The sequence below is a fragment of the Heptranchias perlo genome, chromosome 19, assembly GCF_035084215.1.
Source record: "Heptranchias perlo isolate sHepPer1 chromosome 19, sHepPer1.hap1, whole genome shotgun sequence".
In the NCBI taxonomy this organism is placed as follows: domain Eukaryota; kingdom Metazoa; phylum Chordata; class Chondrichthyes; order Hexanchiformes; family Hexanchidae; genus Heptranchias; species Heptranchias perlo.
This window is the reverse complement of record NC_090343.1, coordinates 35,814,592-35,838,830: the sequence shown is the minus strand read 5'-3', so window position 1 is coordinate 35,838,830 and position 24,239 is coordinate 35,814,592. Positions and strand designations below refer to the sequence as shown.

General features: G+C 42.2%; 1 long non-coding RNA gene across 2 annotated transcripts in view; it reads right to left on the bottom strand.

Moving 5' to 3' along the window:
• Nucleotides 1-24,239, bottom strand: part of LOC137335484 (uncharacterized) — a 42,038-nt gene that overhangs the window by 6,665 nt on the left and 11,134 nt on the right. Inside the window, exon 1 of one of the 2 annotated variants that reach the window (XR_010966431.1) lies at nt 16,590-16,699. The exons of the other annotated variant lie outside the window; for it this stretch is intronic. This is a non-coding gene — a long non-coding RNA (uncharacterized lncRNA). Of the gene's footprint in view, nt 1-16,589; nt 16,700-24,239 lie in introns of those variants that run through there. 2 annotated transcript variants of the gene reach the window in all.

Here is a 24,239-nt window from a genome sequence, read left to right as displayed (position 1 = left end):
ACTAAAATCCATGCTCGACATGGCATGTGAAAATAGTTCCAATAACAGCTCAGATCACATTAGATTATAGTTCACTGAGATAGCACCACCTGTGAATTACTTCTCTCATGCAGATTTTAACAAATGTACAGCAACATCATGGGAATACCAGCACCTCCAAATTCTGCTGGAGTGACACACCATCCTGACTTTGACACACACCACTGTTCTTTCATTATCTCTATCTAACATCACCATGGGAGCATCATCACCACAAAAACTACAGTGGTTCAAGAAGGCCCACCTCTATATTCCCAGACCAAGTTGGGATGGGCAATGAATGCAGCCTTGCCAGCATTGCCTATATCCCGTGAACAAATAAAAGCACAAGATTTTGGGTCCGATATTAGGAGGGCAGCGGGTTCGCAGCGGAGGGTCGACTGGGTATGTGAGTAACGTGCCCGGTGAAATCAGAGTGCTCCGCATGCAATTGCAGGCTAATTGGAGCCACTTACCTTTGATTCCGGGTTTCGTGCTGGAAAGCTGCGCAGCGGGCGGACTGTGCATGCACTGAATAGGTTGTCAGCTGGAGGAGCCCGATTTAAAGGGGCAGTCCTCCACTGACTGATGCTGCAGAAAATAGGAAAAATGACAGCATGGAGCAGCCCAGGGGGAAGGCTGCTCCCAGGTCTTATTGGATGGGGTGAGGAGGAGGGGGAGGACAGAGATCTTCCCCCCCCCCCCGGCGGGCAGGAGGAAGTGGCCTGCTTCTGCCACCAAGAAGGCCTGGCTCGAGGTGGCAGAGGAGGTCACCTGCACCACCAACATATCGTGCACCTGCATACAGTGCAGGAGGCGCTTCAATGACCTAAGTAGGTCAGCCGAAATGAGTACACTTACTCATTCCCCTACACTCCATCTGCCACATCACCGCCCCCACCCCACATCTCCTTCTACACTGCCAACACTACTCTATCACATCACTCCTCACACCCACTCAAAGCTCATCCTCACCTTACCTGCACTTACTCACCTCGCCAGTACTCATCCCAACACTACCACTCAACCCAATCCTCATACAATCTCATGGCTCTATCTCATACTCACCCTCTCATGCATCTCTTTCACGGTCAGCCTCACCCAACCTGCCACTACCTGTGCTGCAGCCACAGTGTATGCATCACATATGTGCAGCAGGAAGCGTAAGGCAAACGTGTTGTGAGCATGAAGGGGATGCACAAGGATGTTTGAGGATTTGTCATGGTTTTTACTTATATTTAATTTCTGATCAACTCACATGATATATTATATTGTCACCACTACTGCCACATCTTTGCGAATCTTGTCTGGTTTGTGCAATAATGCCCTTTCCTGAGGATCACAATGAAGACCCACACCTGATGCCACCCATTGTGTCACTGCAGAGTGGGTGCAGGTGTATTTGCAGGGCTTTTTTGTGCAGACGACTGACAGACGTCGGCGATATCCCCGGTGGCACCCTGGAAGGATGCAGAGGAGAAGTTATTGAGGGCAGTGGTGACTTTGACAGCGACAGGTAAGAAAATGGTGCTCGGGCCAGCCGGGAGCAGCTCGGCATGAAGGAGGCTGCAGATGTCCACGACTACATGTGGAGTGACTCTGAGCCTCCATGTGCACTGCTGCTCAGAGAGGTCCAGGAAGCTGAGCCTCGGTCTGTGGACCCTGTGGCGAGGGTAGTGCCCTCTGCGACGCATCTCTCTCTGCCGTTGCCCTCCCTCCTGCTGTGCAGGTGGATGTGATACGGCACTGTGTTGTGGAGCTCCACGTGTCAGAGGTGGACAGCGTGGCCGGTGAGGCTGGTGAAGCTGTTCACCCTCCGAGGAGGTCATGACTGCAGCTACGGCAGCCCCCATCCGGAAGATGTACATTTGAGGGGATCCGCAAGGTAGGTACATGTGTCTGGACACCAGGGCAAGTGTGCATTTTATTGTTAGGAGGAGGGTGGTGGAGGCCAAACTTTGTCCAAAGTGACAGAGTGGCCTCCTGCAATGAGTGAGGGTCTCCCCGCCAACCCCCCCCCCCCCACCTGTCAAATGGACCTTTGCAGCTGCCACAGGCTGGTGGCTGCAACACGTCCATTTCAACTGGGAGTGTTTCCCCCAGTACGGGAAACAGTCCCAGTTGACTCGAAAATCCTATCCCTCCTAAAATATCAGGTCAATCAGGTCTGTAAACGACCTGAAGTACCTGGTTAATTACTTCAAGTAGCACCCCGCCTGCTTTAATTGCCGGTGGGAGTCCCACATGCGGGAGCTGCGCGCGCATGTAAGCACGTCACTGGGGAACCCGGAAGTGGGCGGGTTGGAGCCGGGCTCCGGACCCGCCCCGGGAATCCCCGATTTTCTCAGCCCCCCGCCATGAACGCACCCACTCAGGGGTGCGAAAATCGAGCCCTTTGTTTTCCTAGGTCAGAGATTTTGCAGATCTTGAATCAACATCATTGAAGCATACAACAACAACTACTACTACTACTACTACTACTACTACTACTACTACTACTATTTATATAGCACCTTTAACATAGTAAAACATCCCAAGGCACTTCACAGGAGCAATTTTCAAACAAAATTTGACACTGAGCCATATAAGGAGATATTAGGACAGGTGATTAAAAACTTTGTCAAAGAGGTAGGTTTTAAGGAGCGTCTTAAAGGAGGAGATGGTTAGGGAGGGAATTCCAGAGCTTAGGGCCTCGGCAGCTGGAAGCACAGCCGCCAATGGTGGAGTGATTAAAATCGGGGATGCGCAAGAGGCAAGAATTGGAGGAGCGCAGAGATCTTGGAGGGTTGTAGGGCTGATGAAGGTTACAGAAATAGAAAGGAGTGAGGCCATGGAGGGATTTGATAGCAAGGATGAGAATTTTAAAATTGAGGCGTTCCTGGACCGGGAGCCAATGTCTGTCAGTGAGCATGGGAGTGATGGGTGAATGGGACTTAGTGTGAGTTGATATGGGCAGCAGAATTTTGGATGAGCTCAAGTTTATGGAGGTTGGAAGATGGGAGGCCAGCCAGGAGAGCATTGGAATAGTCAAGACTAGAGGTAACAAAGACATGGATGAGGGTTTCAGCAGCAGATGAGTTGAGACAGAGGCGGAGACGAGCGATATTACGGAGGTGGAAGTTAGCGGTCTTGGTGATGGAGCGGATATGTGGTTGGAAGCTCATCTCAGGGTCAAATAGGACACCAAAGTTGCGAACGATCTGGTTCAACCTCAGACAGTGGCCAGGGAGAGGGATGGAGTCAGTGGCTAGGGAATGGAATTTGCGGCGAGAACAAAAGACAATGGCTTCGGTCTTCCCAATATTTAGTTGGAGGAAATTTTTGCTCATCCAGTACAGGATGTTGGACAAGCAGTGTGACAAATGAAAGACAGAGCGAGGTGATGATGAGGTAGAACTGGGTGTCTCTACCTAGAATCTGATGTTGTGTTTTCAGATGATGTCACCGAGGGGCAGCACATAGATGAGAAATAGGAGGGGGGCAAGGATAAATCCTTGGGGGACTCCAGAGGTAATGGTGTGGGGGTGGGAAGGGAAGCCATTGCAGGTGATTCTCTGGCTATGACTGGATAAGAATGGAACCAGGCGAGTACAGTCTCACCCAGCTGGATGACAGAGGAGAGGCATTGGAGGAGGATGATGGGGTCAACTGTGTCAAAGGCTGCAGGCAGGTCGAGAAGGATGAGGAGGGATAGTTTACCATGGTCACAGTCACAAAGGATATCATAAGATAGTAAATGTTATGGAAGGGGTAAAACCAGAAAATTACTTGAAACTAAATTGCAAGAGTGGAACAAAGAGGCACAGGTTCAAACTAGGAAGAGGTAAATTTAGGGCTAATGTCAGCAAGTTCTTCACACAGAATGATTGATATATGCAATGGACTTTGGATAGAGTAGTAGAGGTGATGTCCTCTAATTATTTAAAAAATAATTGGATGCTGCCAGGGTCTTTCTGGCTTGATGGATAAGATGGGCCAAATGGTCGTCTTTGTTGATAATTATGCGAGCAAGGATCGATAAGTAGCAATTAAAGATCTGCAAGGTAACGTATATTAACAATTTCTATTTATTTGCTTTGGGAGAACAAAGGAGCTCAAAGCCCTTCAAAGACAATGCTCTTCTTATGGTACTAGTCATCACCTTAGAGACAGGAGCTTCCAATATGAGTCAATACAGTCAGCTATCATGCGGTATTGTGAATTCCCAAAGAAACTTTTTTAAAATAACTGGTAAGATCTATAAATGGAGTCCAATTCATTATAGATTTCTTGCAATGTTTCACAAAATGTATGCAACCTACAAGTCAGGAAGTCAATTTCTCAGAACTGGTGAAAGGAATTAATTCAGTGTGTCGGTGAAACAGATGTTTAGTTCAACTTCTCTACTCAGGTCAAAGCATTCAGCTTGCTGACCTGCCACTGGCCAGGGAGGAAGAACTTCCCTCAAAGGTCATTGAGGGTGAAAGGGTCAAACTATATTGTATATATTTTTTAATAAATATAAAAATATTATTCAACACCACAAGAGGACACTAACGTAAACTCAGCTACATACCCAAGGATTAGTCTAGAAGTTAACTGTTTAGAATGACTGTTTTCAATAACTTAATCCTAGGGTTTCATTTCCTTTAAGTGCAACCTAGGAAAGTGTAAAATAAATAGTTTCATATAAAGATGAAATATTAATAGCAATTTTGCACATTAAAAAGTTTGCCAATTTGTACTATATTGCCTGTAATTTTATTCAATCTCACAAGTAGGCTATTAATGCAAGCCATCCAAGAAGAGAGGCCCCAGGTGTTGTACAGTACAGTCTTGTGGATGATTGATGAAGAATCTTGCATTTAATTTAGTTTACAGCAGTCCCTAGCTTTATTAATAGTGTATAAGAACAGAGGAAATAAGTGCAAGTGAGAAAAGACCACAGCTCAATGCTGCTGCTGCATGCAATAAATGGAAAAGCAGTTACTTATCCTTTTCAAAAACAATGGTTTGTATTAAGCTTACATGAAATGTACTGGGAAAATTTTCTTCTCTCAAATGCACACCTCCCTACTCCAGTGCCCCTGTATACTATTGGTGAAAAGGGTGATCTTTAAAATGGTAAAATATAAAAGAACTGTGGATATTTACTGCATCTGGAATTACTTTGAGTGTTTCATGGACAACACCAAGAGAATTTAGGAGCTTTTATATTTTGTAGGAGTGCAGAGAACAGGAACTACATGGTTCTCCCCTTCATTGACTGTATTCCATGGTATAAATGCCTCCTGCTTGGAGATGTAAGGAATCTTACAACACCAGGTTATAGTCCAACTGTTTTATTTGAAAATCACAAGCTTTGATTTTGAAAGCTTGTGATTTTCAAATAAAACAGTTGGACTATAACCTGGTGTTGTAAGATTCCTTACATTTGTCAACCCCAGTCCATCACCGGCATCTCCACATCATCCTGCTTGGAGAACTGACAGCATCTACTAATGTACCATTGGATCGTAGGAGTCAGGTTTAGGAAAGGATACGTGGGGAGCCTGAGTTTCTACTGATACAGCGATTGGGGTCTTCAGATTCCGCAATGGAGCCCATTGTGACCAGCACCTGACTAAAAGTAAAGGAGGACAACAATGCACGAAACAACATGACCATAGGAAAGTTTATTTGATAAGTTAAACCTGGGAAAAACAAGCAATTGCAGAATCAGGTTATTCTGGTGAGGAATAACACGGCACACTGGCCTAGTCTCTAAGTAAGGTCTGCTTTCTCCCTGCTCCGACTGCAAGCCCACAGTTCCCCTTTGCACAGATCTCAGGTTGTCATTCCTTTATACTCCCGCTCCTCAGGTCTGGAGTTACGCATCTGGCTTCAAAAATGACCCTGTGAAACATACAGCACCACCTCCTCCTCAGCCCATGAGCAAAATTACAGGAGATTCATTGGTAACGTTAAATGTTTCATTCTTCCCCCCCCCCCCCCTCCCCACTCCCCAACCCCACCATTGGGCAGAAGGGAAGATGGCAAAGAAAGAGCTCATACTTGCAAAAAGTTGTATCTTGCTTCATTAACCATTAATTATTTCAATAAAATGTGTGAAGACTTTTTTCTGCCATATAGTTTGTGTCTCACACTTCCAATAACTGTCATTTCTTATTAAATGTTCATGATAATGTTCCTCGGTCTTTTATGCTTTATGCTTTTATGTTTTCAATTGTACAGGAGAGCTCCACAATATGAAAGTATACAATATTTAACTTGATTATTTCACATACATTTCTCTTTCCTCAACAGTCAGTCACTGTTTAACAGTCTCCCTGCAGACACATTTTAATGTTTAATCTTTCATTTATGAATCCTTGCAATATAAAACCTGCTGGCAATGGCTGCACATCACACCATATAAAAGTCCTCTTGTATCGCTTTTCACCTGCAAATAGTGCAAATTATACAAGGATACGACATTAATCAAACAACATGATGTGCTATACTTTATGACTTTTGGACTACAGAATGCTATCCATAAAAGGCAGTGGACTTTCCTTAATCCAACAACTAATGGGTATCTAATTCCCCAAGTACCTGCATGTGACATATCATTTGTCTAGATTCTTCACACAGCAACCCAAATTAGGAGATTCCAACAAAACATACTTTATAGAGATAAATAAATGTTATATATGGACTAAAAAGCCTTTGCCAAACAACATTTTTAATAGCTTTGCATTATCTTTAGATGTTGATCAGAATGTTCAAAGAAATGTAGATTTTTGATCCATTCACCAGGTAATTCCCTTTAACCTTAGTAGTAAGGTTGTCTTTTTCACCATTTCAAAGTTATATTAAAGTTGACCTTAATTTGATTAATTAAGCTTTTCTTCATGTTCATATTCACCAAAACCATATCAACATATCTGGATGGTGTATAAGGCACATTAGTACAAATCAAAAGGTCTATTTAAAACCTGTGAATGATTCACACTGCACACAACACACTATATGGTCATAGGTTAAAGGTACATATTTTCAGTACTAGCTGCCAGGCTCCTCACAGGACTTTAGCCCAGGCTTCTGTTTGTATCTAGCTAGTGTTTCTTGTCTTCTTGACTAAAAATTCTTGAGCAAAAACTTAAATACTCTTAGGACTCTCATCATTCACTTTATGACGCATTAGCTTTCACATCCTTCGAAATTATTAATTGCTTATTACAAAGGGCAGAAATATCACTTCACATGCATTGCAGCCTCATTCTGGAGTGCTGTACCTGGTCAGCATTTTAATTTAGCCCCCTACTTTCCCATGGTCAGCTACAGAATCACAACACAACATCGTATGTTTGTGGCATACCTTCTGGCATGCATTCTTTACCACCTACAGTGATATACCACAAGGTTCAACATGGAGTTCAATAACACCTATTAAAACCCTCCATCACTAACTGAAATAAGACACATTTGACAATGGCTTTTAATTTTACTCGAGTTATTCGAAAGGAATGTCATTCATTTAAGGCAATACAGTTTTGCAGCCACGTTAAAAAGCTTGCAAGCAAAGTAAAATGAGTCTTTGTTTCTGCTTGCTACATGATTTCTCCCTTTTGAAACATTTGTGTCTTTGCAAATTATGAAAATGAAGTACCCAAGTTCTTTACATGGTGCAGGTGATAAAGTACTGGGCTATGTTCTATAGGGGACTACAGCCAGCATCATCCGTTATTGAAGCATATGAACATATACAACCTTCTGTAATACAGTTACAGCTTTTCTTTGGAGACCAGATAAGGCAAAATAATATATATGTCATCAGTTCCTCACTGCATTGAGTGGGCTTCCATTCCGAGTTTGCCTTTGATACAAATGTTATCTGTTTTTAATATAATGGGTCATTTGCTGGCTTTCTCTGCCTTCCGGATGTTTCTGCCTCTCTCTGTTTTTTTTTCTCTGTTTTTTTTCCCTGTTTGTTTTTTTGTTGAATGTGTATTCGGGGGTTCTGCAGGTGACACCTCTCTGTCTGAACACGGTGATTGCCTTGGCAACGGGCAGTTGCAGGGGCAGTCTGTAAACACCATGTATTGTTCTATATGTATAAATGCGTAGGCTTCAAGGAGATCCTGAACATTTACCTGAGGAAGGAGGAAGTCTCCGAAAGCTTGTGAATTTAAAATAAAATTGCTGGACTATAACTTGGTGTTGTAAAATTGTTTACATTTGATACAATATGCAAACCTCCTTTATTATCATTCTGTTTTTTGCCCATCCTTACGATATTCAACATCATGTAAGATAAATTTGCACTCTGAATTGTAACAGGAGAGTGAATGGATTAACTGTTTGAGAACCCCACAATCATTTTTGCACTAAAATAAATGAAGAGTTTTTGTAATTTTTGTGGTTTTTCAGTCAGTGCATCTCTCGCTCCACATTTCCTTCCAATTCCAGGTTATACTGTCCAGAATTTACATTTCATGTAATAGCAATTTGAAGGTATTGCATATTCTAGCAGCGGTATCATTCACTAAGGATTAACATAATGTAATCAGACCATGCATCACTAACTGCACAGATATTAAACTATATTAAAACAGATCATATGTGAATATTCTGAAAGTTCTAATAAAATTCAGTATGCAAAGAGTTACTTATTATCACATGACAGCTTCTTGGGATTTTGATTGGCTATAGGTATGAATTAAATTCTAGATTGAGAACTAGAAATTCTGTGATTTTTTGGGCGAAAATTGGGGTATTTCTGGCATAAGGAGGCCAATATTTGGAGCATAAGTTAAAGCAGCGTTAAGCCCGTTCTAAAATACCTGCCCCATTTTGCTGGAGGTGAGAGCTAGCAGAAGATGTTCCCGATCCCAAAATGGTGGATGTATGCAAATAAAAGATAATCAGGGCAAAGCCTGATATACCAGAAATTCTGTCATTTAAGCCAGAATTGCACCTGACATAAGTTAAGCATGTAGAAAAAAACAGTAAGTTACCTGCATGACCGAGAAGTGGCTGAGTTCATAAGCTTTGAAAATCTACAAACTTTATCTGAAATATCAGCTTTAACCGCTCCCAAACCAATATACAGTTACTGAGAAAAGATTCTGTCTGCTGCCTTTCAGCAGTTTCAGGTAGAGAAATATTTTGCTTCTTTTATGGAGCCTTTGTTATAAGGTTTACTATGGCAATTCACATAGGTGTCCTAATGACAGAAGCAGAACAGGAGCAGAAGGAAGAAGAAGTGAGAGACATACACATGATAAGGCTAAGCCAAAGGAGAAGGACAAACAAGAAGGCATCCTTCCACCAGTCTACAGACCGCATTCTACTCTTGAGCATGTATTAGAAGAAGTCTTCTCAAGGGGGCACCAGTTCAGTAGGGAGACATAGAATGAACTCTGTCCTGTTGCAAATGAAAGACATCGGCTGCTTCATTCTTGCATACAAAATGTAAATGTTGGCAGGGAGGCACGGTCCAGGAAGTCACGCTATCTCCCTGGTTTCTGCTGCTGATACGGCTGGCCTTTGGACCCACCCGGAGGAGAATGGACAAGCCTGAGGCTTAATACAAAATTCCCTCCTCCATCTTCAGGGCTCTTCCTGCACCTTTAAGTGAACTCTTCCTTCTCAGATTCTGCAGCACTGCCTGAATTTTCCAGTCCTGCAGTGGCAGGCACCCTCTGGGTGGTGGGAATCCCGCCAGGGGCCAGCCCTGCATATGTGATGTCCCTCAACCCAGGAAAATGAGGCAGGGTCATGGCAGGGTTGGAGCAGAAGGCCGAAGTCCTGTCCCACTGTAGTATCATTATCAGCAGGACAATTCAGCCCCTAGCCTCTTAACTACTAAACAGCACAGAATTTTGCCAGAATTTTTTTTTAAAATGTAATTTGCAATAAGCACAATGAAAGCACCAGACATTTGCAGCCCCCGAGCTGTTAAAAAAGTTAAATCAATGCAAGAAAGTACTGCAGATCTAGAAACATTGGGGATAAAAACTGCATTTATATAAAATCAGTTATGTATGGACATGCATTGACTGATAGAGTTGAAAAAATTAAAATAAAAATATTTTCATGTCTACTTGCCGCCAAGAGTTGCATAGCACTAAGCAGTTTACCAGGCTTCCCAAAGAATGCACCGTAGAAGACAGAATGAAGGTACTTGAAGAGCACTTTAACCTTAAGGAAACAAGATTGGTGAGTGCTACAATTAGTCTCACCTTCGACAAAGTGACAAGGGAGTAACTAAAGCAGTATGTCACAGAACTGACTACTTTAGCAGCTATCTGCAATTTTGGATGAAATGCATTTATATGAATCTTTGATCAGAAATGCAATTATTTGTGGAATTAGAAACTCAAAATTTGAGGGAAAAAACTCCTCGGTGAAACGTACTTGGATTTAGCTAAATGTCTGCAAGTGTAATGAGCAGCTAGTGCTGGTGGCTTGCAAAAGCACAGGGCATAGCCAGCTGAGAATCCTCTGTGCTTTTGCCAGCTACCAGAAGGCAAAAGTAGCAAGCCAGGATCGCCCCCAAAAAACAGCTCCCCAAATGACTTACTTTTAGCAACTGAAGAAAAAGGTGAGACCTTAGCCTGGCAAGCAAAGACTGTCTGGAAAAGTATTATAACAGCAAACACCAGTACCAGAGAAGTAAAGCAGTTCACTTTGATGTTATTTGTTCGCATTCAACAGTTTTACTAGACCAGTGTGGATGATCTCTTCTTGCATTGTAAACAAATGCAAGAAAGATTTGTCCTGGTCAGTATCTAATCAAATAACAAACATGTTACCTCTGCCTCTGGTTCTATTTCATGTTTATGTCTGAGGCTAGAAGCTGATTGTCTTGAGCTCTGCATACCATAAGATTCCTGTGGTTTATATTTTAAGTTCTTGTTGACTAGCCAGTGATGGAGTTATCTTGCTGGATAAGCTTGTGTTATTTTGATCATTATCATTTCGAGCTGATCTTAAAATAGTTTTTGAGGAATTTTTTTGTCTGCCATTTCTGTAGCTCAACAGCCTTCCAACCAGCTTGACGACCATATATCTTTTGATGACACTTTCAACAACTTGCTAAATATCAAATTCTGGTTTCTGAGTGACATCCTTCTCTTTAAAACATCATAACTTGCCAAATGTAGACTTTCTAGTCACAATACTCTCGATAGTCATTAATTATTATAATTGTCAGCTGTCTCGGTAGAAACTGCTGGAACATTCTGCCAATAACTGCTACCCTATTAGTAAAATTAGCATTGGCAATCTTCTCCTTGTTCTCATTAATTCACTTTAGCTGTACATTTCTTAGAAGGATCTTGTCAAAACTCAACAAAGCTAACGTCAATTAAATTAATTTGCACCTTTTCCCTTTTCTTCTATAAAACCATTCTGACTCTGGCGATTTACCCCCTGCAATGCTATTTCCCACTGCAACCTCCCAAATTCTTTTATCATTAGTTTAGAATTAGCTTTACTGACATCTATTACACTAAATTTGTTATCCCTTTCTATAGCCCATATCACAATATCTGACATTACAATCACAAATCTTCTACCTTCCAGCAGCTAAAATATAATTCCTCCCATGTTCTCTTTCTTATATATCAAATGAAAAAGCATTGTTGAACTATCTACACAAATGCAACTTTGCATTTGAAAATCTCTGCATATTCATCCCATTTTCATTCAGGAGAAAACTTGATCTGCGAAGGTAGAGGGAAATTCTAAACATATTTATGAAGATCACCTTTTCGATTTTCCTACACTTAATGCCCAGAAGAAATCTGTAGGATTCGGAGAACAGCAAGAGAGCTCTCTTGGTGTCCTGGCCAACCTTTATTCCTCAACTAATACCATCAAAAACAGGTTAACTAGTCATTTATTTCATTGCTGTTTGTGTAACTTTGCTGTGCACAAATTGGTTGCCATGTGTGCCTACATGATAACACTTCAAAAGTAATTAATTTGTTGTGAAGCACATTAGGACATCCCGAGGATGTGAAAGGCACTATATAAATGCAAGTTCTTCTCTCTTTCCTCCAGAATAATTAACATTGGTCTTAGTGGTGGCTCTTTCTTTGGTGCATGCCTCCGTTGTCTGAATGATTTTATATCAATTTCTTGGAGATCCTTTACTTTTATTTTGTTTGCTCATTTTAATTTAAATAGTTTAGATATTCCATACTTAACAGGCACTCATTTGATGTTTTACCATTTAAATATTATCAAGGACATTTGCTGACTATTTTTTTGTATCACAATGTTTTTCAAGAGTTTAAAATGCTGGTCAGATGTAGCCTGGGAACAGATATTTTGTGTAGAACTGCCTTTGCTGTGGTGTCATGCACTGGAATGATGAGATTACACAACATTCCCCTTTCATATCACCAGACCAGTACTTTCATACGAACATACATACGAACATACGAATTGAAAGCAGGAGTAGGCCATTCGGCCCCTCGAACCTGCTCTGCCATTTGATAACATCATGGCTGATCTGATTGTGACCTCAAACCTACTTTCCCGTCTACTTACTATAACCTTTAACTCCCTTGTTAATCAGGAATCTATCTAACTTAGCCTTAAAAATATTCAGTGACCCTGCCTCCACCGCTCTCTGGGGAAGGGAGTTCCACAGACTCACAACCCTCAGAGAAAAAATTTCTCCTCATCTCCATCTTAAATGGGAGACCCCTTATTTTTAAACTGTGGCCCCTAGTTCTAGTCTCTCCCACAAGGGGAAACATCCTTTCAGCATCTACCCCTTCTAGTCCCCTCAGGATCGTATATGTTTCAATAAGGTCACCTCTCATTCTTCTAAACTCCAGTGTATACAGGCCCAACTTGTCCAACCTTTCATCATAAGATAACCCCCTCTTCCCAGGAATCAGTCAAGTGAACTTTCTCTGAACCGCCTCCACAGCAATTATGTCCTTTCTTAAATAAGGAGACCAAAACTGCACACTGTATTCTAGATGTGGTCTCACCAATGCCCTGTACAACTGTAGCAAAACATCTCTACTTTTATATTCTATTCCCCTTGCAATAAATTACAACATTCCATTTGCCTTCCTAATCACTTGCTGTACCTGCATACTAACTTTTTGTGAACAGATAGGGTGGATAGAGAGAAACTATTTCTGCTGGTTGGGGATTTTAGGAGTAGGGGGCACAGTCTAAAAATTAGAGCCAGATCTTTCAGGAGCGAGATTAGAAAACATTTCTACACACAAAGGGTGGTAGAAGTTTGGAACTCTCTTCTGCAAACGGCAATTGATACTAGCTCAATTGCTAAATTTAAATCTGAGATAGATAGCTTTTTGTCAACCAAAGGTATTAAGGGATATGGGCCAAAGGCAAGTATGTGGAATTAGATCACAGATCAGCCATGATCTTATCAAATGGCGGAGCAGGCACGAGGGGCTGAATGGCCGACTCCTGTTCCTATGTACTAGAACACCCAGATCCCTCTGTACCTCACAGTTCTGCAATCTTTCTCCATTTAAATAACATACTGCTTTTCTACTCCTCCTGCCAAAGTGGACAAGTTCACATTTTCCCACATTATACTCCATCTACCAAATTTTTGCCCACTCGCTTAACCTATCTATATCCTTTAGCAGACTCCTTATGTCCTCTTCACAACTTACTTTCCTATCTACCTTTGTGTCATCAGCAAATTTAGCAACATACATTCGGTCCCTTCATCCAAGTCATTGATATAGATTGTAAATAGTTGAGGCCCAAGAACTGATCCCTGTGGCACTCCACTCGTTACATCAACCTGAAAATGACCCATTTATGCCTAGTCTCTGTTTCCTGTTAGCTAATCAACCCTTTATCCATGCTAATAGGTTACCCACTACACCATGAGCTCTTATTTTGTGTAGTAGCCTTTGATGTGGCACGTTGTCAAAAGCCTTCTGGAAATCCAAGTACACCACATCCACAGGATCCCCTTTATCCATGTTGCTTGTTACTTCCTCAAAGAACTCTCATAAATTAGTCAAACACGATTTCCCTTTCACAAAGCCGTGTTGACTCTGCCTGATTGCATTGAGATTTTCTAAGTGCCCCGCTATAATCTCCTTAATAATAGATTCTAGCATTTTCCCTATGACAGATGTTATTTCATGATGTCATTACAAGAATAAATGCAGTGATCCTTTTCTCCCCTGAGAAGTCACACTCAATGAGAGTCCAACAACATTTTAGTGTTGAGTCTCTGATTGAGCAAGTATGCTCCCATTGAGCAAGGCTCCTTCCTGGGAGCACAGCAATGATCAATAAACCCTGTGGTACCTTCATGATAACCTGAATCAGATTCTTGCACTCTGCGTATGCCTTGCAGCTTCTTCCAATTCCATTTTCTCTTGTTTTCTTCACCTGTAACATTTTCCAAAGCCTTAAATCTGTTTCCTCATTCCAATCCCATAATTTTTTCCTTATTATAATGCTCAGAGGGTTGTAAACCTTTGGAATTCTCTACCCCAGAGGGCTGTGGATGCTGAGTCGTTGAATATGTTCAAGACTGAGATCAATAGATTTTCGGACTCTAGGGGAATCAAGGGATATGGGGATTGGGCGTAAAAGTGGAGTTGAGGTCGAAGATCTGCCATGATCCTATTGAATGGCGGAGCAGGCTCAAGGGGCCGTATGGCCTACTCCTGCTCTTATTTCTTATGTTCTTTCCTCTTGCATTTACATTTTCTTTTCTGACCCCGAGTAACCTTTCAAGATTCCTCCATATTCAGTTAGCAGCTGCTATCCATCCCTCATTCCCACTTAGTCTAAATCCTCTTTAATGTTAACAGGATCTGCTGAACATTTTTCGACACTTGGCACAAAGAGAATGAAGTCATGACCTACATCTCCTGACATATTACACGCCACCATTAGTAATGATTCTTTCTATCATTCCAGTACTAATTATATACTTAACAAAGGATTAAAATACTAATGTTTGCATGAAGGAGATGAAGAGGCCAAGAATCTATTTTGGCCAATTACCTGCTCTCCAGATTCTAATTAGGCAATGGTGATATCCAATTTCTCAGATGTATTGTACCTTTGTTTATTCTATACAATTCGAATGTAAAAAGAAAGGTGGGTTGTGCTGCAGGAATGGAATATTGATTTTTCAGTTTTAAATTGGATATTTGTTTTTAAGTCTTCTCCACAATTCTTGTCACTCACATAGGTCTACAGTTCGGTTTAATAATGAAGTGTTCTAAGCTCATTATCTCTGACAAACACGTTATTAATGAGGTGCTTCGGTAGTCACCGTAGGTATAATAAGGAAGGGCATCCAGAACAAAAACAGATCAGAAAAAACAAAGCATTCACAATCTATCACTTGTTTCACCTTAGGTTATAATGGAGTTAATCATGCGGGTTGGGTAGGAAAAGAATTGCTCTGATCATTATGTGTAGCAAAATTTTGAATGCATTCATGGCAATCTCCACTGATTTGTATTTCTAGCAGAATCATAAATACTTTATTTTTAATAACTTTACATTTTTGCTTGAGATACTGATCAATAATCTTCATAAATTAAAATGTTGCTACACAGAGCGAATAGGACAGTTCCTCCTCCAGCCTTCTTTTACGTGTGGGAAGAACGGAAGGAAGGAAGGAAGGACAGAAGGAAGGAAGGAATCATAGAATCATCGAATGATACAGCACAAAGGAGGCCATGCGGCTGTGCCTGTGCCGGCTCTTTGAAAGAGCTATCCAATTAGACCCATTCCCCTGCTCTTTCCCCATAGCCCTGCAAATTTTTCCCCTTCAAGTAATAATCCGATTCCCTTTTGTAAGTTATTATTAAACTTGCTTCCACTACCCTTTCAGGCAGTACATTCCAGATCATAACAACTCGCTGCATAAAAAAATTTCTCCTCATCTCACCTTTGGTTCTTTTGCCAATCACCTTAAATCTGTGATCTCTGGTTACGGACCCTTCTGCCACTGGAAAAAATTTCTCCTTATTTACTCTATCAAAACTCATGATTTTGAACACCTCTATTAAATCTCCTGTTAACTTTCTCTTCTCTAAGGAGAACAATCCCACTTCTCCAGTCTCTCCATATAACTGCATTCCCCCATCCCTGGTACCATTCTAATAAATCTCCTCTGCACCCTCTCTAAGGCCTTGACATGCTTCCTAAAGTGTGGTGCCCAGAATAGGACACAATACTCAAGCTAGGGTCTCACCTTTGATTTATAAAGCTTTAGCATAACTTCCTTGTTTTTGTACTCTATGTCTCTGCTAATAAATCCAAGGATGCCGTATGCATTTTTAGCAGTCTCCTCAACTTGTCCTGATACCTTCAAAGATTTGTGTACATATGCCCTCAGGTCACTCTGTTCCTGCACTCCCTTTAAAATTGTACTATTATGTTTATATAGCCTCTCCTCATTCTTCCCTTTTTTAGATCTCTCCTGTACTTTCTGTATTTAGCTTGGTTCTCTACTGTATTATGAACTTTACATTTATCATAAGCCTCCTTTTAATCTCTATGGGCCAGAAATTGCGCCAAGCAGAAAACGATCGTCGCCCGCCGCTTGTAAGTAACTAACTCACCCACAAACTTTTCATGGGGTTCTGGGCGCCAACTTGCTTCAATTGAGAGCTGGAAGAAGTGCAGCGATCTTTCCCGGAATTCTCTGAGGAATGAGAGGAGGAAAGAATCGTTCTGTCCCCTTCACCAATCAGCTTAAATACAAGCCACACTGTGAGAACCAGGAAGTGTCAGATAAGATTAGTAAATGTACTATAAAATCAGATAGAGAAAGCAAAATAAAGAGAGGGTAAGATTAAAAGACTGTGATAACAGAGACAGAAAGAAAAAGTTAAAAAAAAATGTAATGAGACTCCACATTTTTAAAAGTTAACTTTCAGTGCCAGAGAGTTTGATTGACAGTCATTAATACTTACCATGTCATTAAAAGTTAGTTTAGACCTGATATAATTCAGCATACCTTTTTTACTGGCGAGATTAGTTAGTTTCCAGCTGAGCAGGAGAGCAAATTCGTGGTGGTCCATTGATTTCAGCCTGAGATATCGCTTTAACATGAAGCTGTCAGATTAGCAGGGAATCAGGAAGAGCAAGTTCCGGTTTCCATGTTTGACTGCTCTTCCATTTGCCCTGAAATAATGGTGAGCCCTGTTAGCCTCTCCGATATTTCTTGAGCAATTTTCAGGCCATTATCTTTAGTCATCCAGGGATCTCTAGCTTTGGATGCCCTCACAACCCCACCACCCCCCCCAACCCGCCAATCATGAGAATGTGTCTACTCTGTACCTGAACCATCTTCCCCCTTGAAGGCCTCCCATTGTTCAATTACTCTTTTGTCCACCAATTTTTTATTCCAATCCACCAGGGCAAGATCCCCTTTTAACTCACTGAAATTAGCACTCCCCCAGTTAAGTATTTTTACGCTTGATTGTTCCTTGTACTTTTCCATGACCATTCTAAACCTAATGATATTATGATCACTGTTCCCCAAATGCTCCCCCAATGAAACATGCTCCACTTGACCCACTTCATTCCCCAGAACGAGATCCACTGCTTTCCTCCTCATTGGGCTGGAAACACACTGATCAAGAAAGAATGGATGAATTAAGATGGATTGAGTGCGATTCCTCATCTGTAATTAGCTTGAGATCTTGTGGGGCCCACATAAGGTCCTATCGAGCAAGTGTGACTGCTTTATGCAGGCGTACTTACTGCTTGACTGTATAGGAGGTGGAATTATGAGATTTCCAGGCAATCCCAACATCCCACCTGTCCCATCCCCAAATCTAACATCACGATGCAGGGTGGGTGGAAGAGGCATCCACCCTTCCATCGGAATTTCTCTTAGGTGTCAGAAATTGACGGGCATCTGGGGGAAATGAGTTCTGCCCCAAATACCTGCCCTTCTGCCCCCACTGCATTTGATTTCCACCTCCAAAAACCCTAAGTTTCTACCCTCAAGATTTTAGATTGTCAGATAGATTAGCCTCGAAATTACCATTTGTAATATTCTTCTTCTCTATTCTGTGCCTAATGGCATGAGACAACCCATTTCTTCCACAACCAACAGAACATGCTCTGGCTTTTTCCATAATGAAGACCGTTTTGTATGTGGACAGGTCATTCTTGTCTAACCAGTCATAGCCAGAATATCATCTGCAATGGCTTCTCTTCCAGCTCCCGCATCGTTACCTCTGGAATCCCCAAGGATTTATCCTTGACACCCCTCTATTTCACATCTGCATGCTGCCCGTCGGCGGAAACATAACGTCAGGTTCCACATGTACGCTGACGACACCCAGCTCTACCTCAGCACCACCTCTCTCGAACCCTTCACTGTATCTGATTTGTCACACTGCTTGTCCGGTGAGCAGAAATTTCCTCCAACTAAATATTGGGAAGACTGAAGCCATTGTCTTTGGTCCCTGCCACAAACTCCGTTCCCTAACCATCAATTCCATCCCTCTCCCTGGCCACTGTCTGAGGCTGAACCAGACCGTTCACAACTTTGGTGTCCTATTAGACCCTGAGATGAGATTCCAACCACATATCCGCTCCATCACCAAGACTGCCGACTTCCCTCAACTGTCTCTGCCCTGCCGCAGCTCATCTGCTGCTGAAACCCTCATCCATGCCTTTGTTACCTCGAGACTTGACTATTCCAATGCTCTCCTGGCCGGCCTCCCATCTTCCACCCACCCTAAATTTCAGCTCATCCAAAATTCTGCTGTCCGTATCCTAAGTCGCACCAAGTCCCGTTCACCCATCATTCTTGTGCTTGCTGACCCACATTGACCTTGCCCCTCCCTATCCATGTGACCTCATCCAGCCCTACAATCCTCCCAGATCTATGCACTCCTCCAATTCTGACCTCTTGCGCATCCCTAATTTTAATCGCTCCACCATTGGTGGCAGTGCCTTAGATGCATTAGTCGGAAAGGTGAACGCAGCGTAAATCTAAGGCAAGTCATGGCAGCACAGCTCACACCAGTGATATGCTCCTCCTGTACTATGTGAGAAGTCATGGACACTAGCAGTGTCCCTGGTGACCATGTATGCAGGAAGTGTGTCCAGCTGCAGCTACTGGCTAACCGTATTTCGGAGTTGGAGCTGCGGGTGGATTCACTGTGGAGCATCCGTGATGCTGAGACTATCGTGGATAGCATGTTCAGTGAGGCGGTTACACCGCAGGTAAAGATTACGTAGGCAGAAAGGAAATGGGTGACCACTAGGCAGAGTAAAAGGACTAGGCAGGTAGAGCAGGAGTCCCCTGGGGCCATCTCCCTCTCAAACAGATATTCTGCTTTGGATACTGTTGGGGGAGATGGCTTATCAGGGGAAAGCAGCAAGAGCCAGCTCGTGACAGCACGGGTGGCCCTGCTGCACAGGAGGGGAGGAAGAAGAGTGGCAGGACTATAGTGATAGGGGATTCAATTGTAAGGGGAACAGATAGGCGTTTCTGCGGCCACAAACGTGACTCCAGGATGGTATGTTGCCTCCCTGGTGCTAAGGTCAAGGATGTCACGGAGCAGCTGCAGGGCATTCTGGAGGGGGAGGGTGAACAGCCAGTAGTCGTGGTCCATATCGGCACCAACGACATAGGTTAAAAAAAGGGATGAGGTCCTGCAAGGTGAATTTAAGGAGTTAGGAGATATATTAAAAAGCAGGATCTCAAAGGTAGTGATCTCAGGATTACTACCAGTGCCACGTGCTAGTGAGAATAGGAACAGGAGAATAGACAGGATGAATGCGTGGCTGGAGGGAGGGATTTAGATTCCTGGGACATTGGGACCGGTTCTGGGGAAGGTGGGACCTGTACAAGCGTGACGGGTTACACCCAAGCAGGACCGGGACCAATGTCCTCGCGGGGGTGTTTGCTAGTGCTGTTGGGGAAGGTTTAAACTCGAGTGGCAGGGGGATGGGAACCTGAGCAGGGAGTCAGAAGGGAGTAAAGTTGAGAGCACCAAGAGAGGGGAAGACCAAGGGGAAATTTACAGTACAAATAGTACAAACAGTTGTTCAAGAACAAGTGAAAGGGAAAAGCCTAGAGCAGCAGAAAGAAAGTGTACTTTAGGCACAACAGATAAAGTGAAAACTAGAAGGCGTAAAGCGATTAACCCAACATCAAAGCTGAAGGTCAGGCTAGGATGTGTGGCCCAACTAAGAGTTCTATATACAAATGCGCGGAGTATAAGGAATAAATTAAACGAACTACAGGTTCAAATTCAAATTGAAGGGTATGACATGATAGCTATTACTGAGACATGGCTGCAGGATGGTCAGGATTGGGAACTAAATATACCGGGTTATAAGGTCTACAGGAGAGATAGGGAAAATGGAAGAGGCGGAGGAGTAGCCTTACTGATTAGAATGAAATCACTTCAATGATAAAGGAGGATATAATGAGAGGTAAGCAGCCAACAGAGACCTTATGGGTTAAATTGAGAAATAGGAAAGGATCTAAGACTATAGTGGGAGTTGTGTATAGGACCCCTGGCAGCAGCTCTGAAGTGCTAGATTGTATAAATGCAGAGATTAGACAAGCATGTAACAAAGGCATAGTGGTCTTAATGGGGGATTTTAACCTTCACATAGATTGGGAAAAGCAGACTAGCAACTGTCAGAAAGGTAATGAATTTCTTGAGTGTGTCCGGGATCGTTTTCTACAGCAGTATGTCCTAGAGGCAATAAGGGGACAAGCCATACTAGATTTAGTAATGAGTAATGAACCAGATTTAGTTAACAGCTTAACTGTGTGTGAACATCTATCCAACAGAGATCATAACATGATCGAGTTCAAGGTATTGTTTGAAAGGGAAAAAAGTGTCAGCTGCTAAGATTCTAAACTTGGGAAAGGCCAACTTCAATGGGATCAGACAGAGACTGTCCACAGTAAACTGGGCAAATCTGTTAATGGATAAAACGACTGATGATCAGTGGGAAATGTTTAAAGAAACATTTAACATGATACAGAATCGGTTTATACCCCTGAGGGGCAAGAACTCTACTTGCCAAAAAAATAGTCATGGACAACTAAAGATGTAAGGGACAATGTAAGACATAAGGAAAGGGCATACAAAAAGGCAAAAAATGGCACAGATCCTGGCGAATGGGAAAGATACTAAGATCAACAAAGGGTCACAAAACAGATAGTAAGGGCTACAAAAAGAGAGAATGAAAAGAAACTTGCAAGGGGTATCAAAACCAATACGAAGAACTTTTATAGTTATATTAGAAAAAGAGGGTGGTCAGGAGCAATGTTGGCCCCTTAAAAACTGAAAGTGGGGATATTGTCATTGACAATGGGGAAATGGCGGAAATGTTGAATAATTACTTTGCGTCAGTTTTTACAGTAGAAAAAGAGGATAGCATGCCGGAAATCCCAAGAAAACTAATATTGAATCGGGGACAGGGACTCAATAAAATTAACATAAGTAAAACAACAGTAATAAAGAAAATAATAGCACTAAAGAGTGACAAATCCCCAGGACCAGATGGTTTCCATCCCGGGGTCTTAAAGGAAGTAGGTGAGCACATTGCAGATGCCCTAACTATAATCTTTCAAAGTTCTCTAGATTCAGGAACTGTCCCTCTAGATTGGATAATTGCACATGTCACTCCGCTTTTTAAGAAAGGAGAGAGAGGGAAACCAGGGAATTATAGACCAGTTAGCCTAACATCTGTTGTGGGGAAAATGGTGGAGTCTATAATTAAGGATAGGGTGACTGAACACCTCGAGAATTTTCAGTTAATCAGAGAGAGCCAGCATGGATTTGTGAAAGGTAGGTCGTGCCTGACAAACCTGATTGAATTTTTTGAAGAGGTGACTAAAGTAGTGGACAGGGGAATGTCAATGGATGTTATTTATATGGACTTCCAGAAGGCTTTTGATAAAGTCCCACATAAGAGACTGTTAGTTAAGATAGAAGCTCATGGAATCGAGGGAAAAGTACAGACTTGGTTAGGAAGTTGGCTGAGCGAAAGGCGACAGAGAGTAGGGGTAATGTGTAGGTGCTCACATTGGCAGGATGTGACTAGTGGAGTCATAAGTCATAAGTGGAGTCCCGCAGGGATCTGTCTTGGGGCCTCAATTATTCACAATATTTATTAATGACTTAGATGAAGGCATAGAAAGTCTCATATCTAAGTTTGCCAATGGCACAAAGATTGGTGGCATTGTAAGCAGTATAGATGAAAACATAAAATTACAAAGCGATATTTATAGATTAGGTGAATGGGAAAACTGTGGCAAATAGAATTCAATGTAGGCAAATGTGAGGTCATCCACTTTGGATCAAAAAAGGATAGAACAGGGTACTTCCTAAATGGTAAAAAGTTAAAAACAGTGGATGTCCAAAGGGACTTAGGGGTTCAGATACATAGATCATTGAAGTGTCATGAACAGGTGCAGAAAATAATCAATAAGGCAAATGGAATGCTGGCCTTTATATCTAGAGGACTAGAATACAAGGGGGCAGAAGTTAGGCTGCAGCTATACAAAACCCTGGATAGAACGCAACTGGAGTACTGTGAGCAGTTCTGGGCACCGCACCTTCGGAAGGACATATTGGCCTTGGAGGGAGTGCAGCGTAGGTTTACTAGAATGATACCTGGACTTCAACGATTAAGTTACGAGGAGAGATTACACAAATTGGGGTTGTATTCTCTAGAGTTTAGAAGGTTAAGGGGTGATCTGATCGAAGTTTATAAGATATTAAGGGGAACAGATAGGGTGGATAGAGAGAAACTATTTCCGCTGGTTGGGGAGTCTAGGAGTAGGGGGCACAGTCTAAAAATTAGAGCCAGACCTCTCAGGAGTGAGATTAGAAAACATTTCTACACACAAAGGGTGGTAGAAGTTTGGAACTCTCTTCCGCAAACAGCAATTGATACTAGCTCAAATGCTAAATTTAAATCTGAGATAGATAGCTTTTTGTCAACCAAAGGTATTAAGGGATATGGGCCAAAGGCAGGTATATGGAGTTAGATCACAGATCAGCCATGATCTTATCAAATGGCGGAGCAGGCACAAGGGGCTGATTGGCCTACTCCTGTTCCTATGTTCCTATGTTCCTAAGCTCTGACCTCTGGAATTCCCTCCCTAAACTTTTCCACCTCTCTACCTCTCTCTCCTGCTTTAAGACACTATGAAAACCTACCTCTTTGACCAAGCTTTTGCCTACCTGTCCTAATATCTCCTTATGTGGCTTGGTGATCACTTTTGTTTGATAACGCTCCTGTGAAGTGCCTTGGGCCGTTTCACTATGCTAAAGGTGCTGTATAAATGCAAGTTGTTTTTGTTGTTGTTGTCATCCAGCGGACCGTTTTGATATGGTAGGGATGCTACTCCATTCATATTTGATGCGGGTACCCAGCTGGATGTAAACCCAGTCTTCAGAGGCTGAAGCTCTGGTCTCATGCTGAATGAGGCAACAATAATGATGGGGTGGGATATTCCACTCCTATTGGATGTGAGTATTTTGCTCAGAGACCAGAAATCTCATCTCCACTCTCCAGGGCACCATTTGTAATATTAATGGATGAATACTAAGCACATTCCTCTCTCTCCTATTTTTACACAGATCTTAACCTATTTTTTTTAAATGTGTTAATGCTTCTACAAGAATAATGAACAGAGAAATATCATAGGGTCACATTAATTGTTCATCTGCTGATATCACTAACAGTAAATACCAGACTCATTCCTCAAACAAAACAGTGGTTGATTTTATTGAGGTAGCGAGCGCTTTGCTGTTTCTATGAAAACAATTAAGCTGATAATTTATAGAATCATAGAATCATAGATGGTTAGAGCAAAGAAGGAGGCCATTCTGTCCATTGAGCCTGTGCTGGCTCTTTGTAAGAGCATTCCAGTTAGTCCCATACCCCACTCTTTCTCCGTAAACCTGCAAATTTTTTCTCTTCAAGTATTTATCCAATTCCTTTTTGAAAACCATGATTGAATCTGCTTCCACCACCCTTTAAGGCAGCACATTCCAGATCATAACTAATCAGTGCGTAAATAAGTTTTTCCTCGTGTCATCTTTGGTTCTTTTGCCAATCACCTTAAATCTGTGTCCTCTGGCTCTTGACCTTCTGCCAATGGGAACAATTTCTCTTTATTTACTTTATCTAAACCCTTCATGATTTTGAACACTTCTATCAAATCTCTGCTCAGCCTTCTCTGTGCCAAGGAGAACAACCCCAGCTTCTCC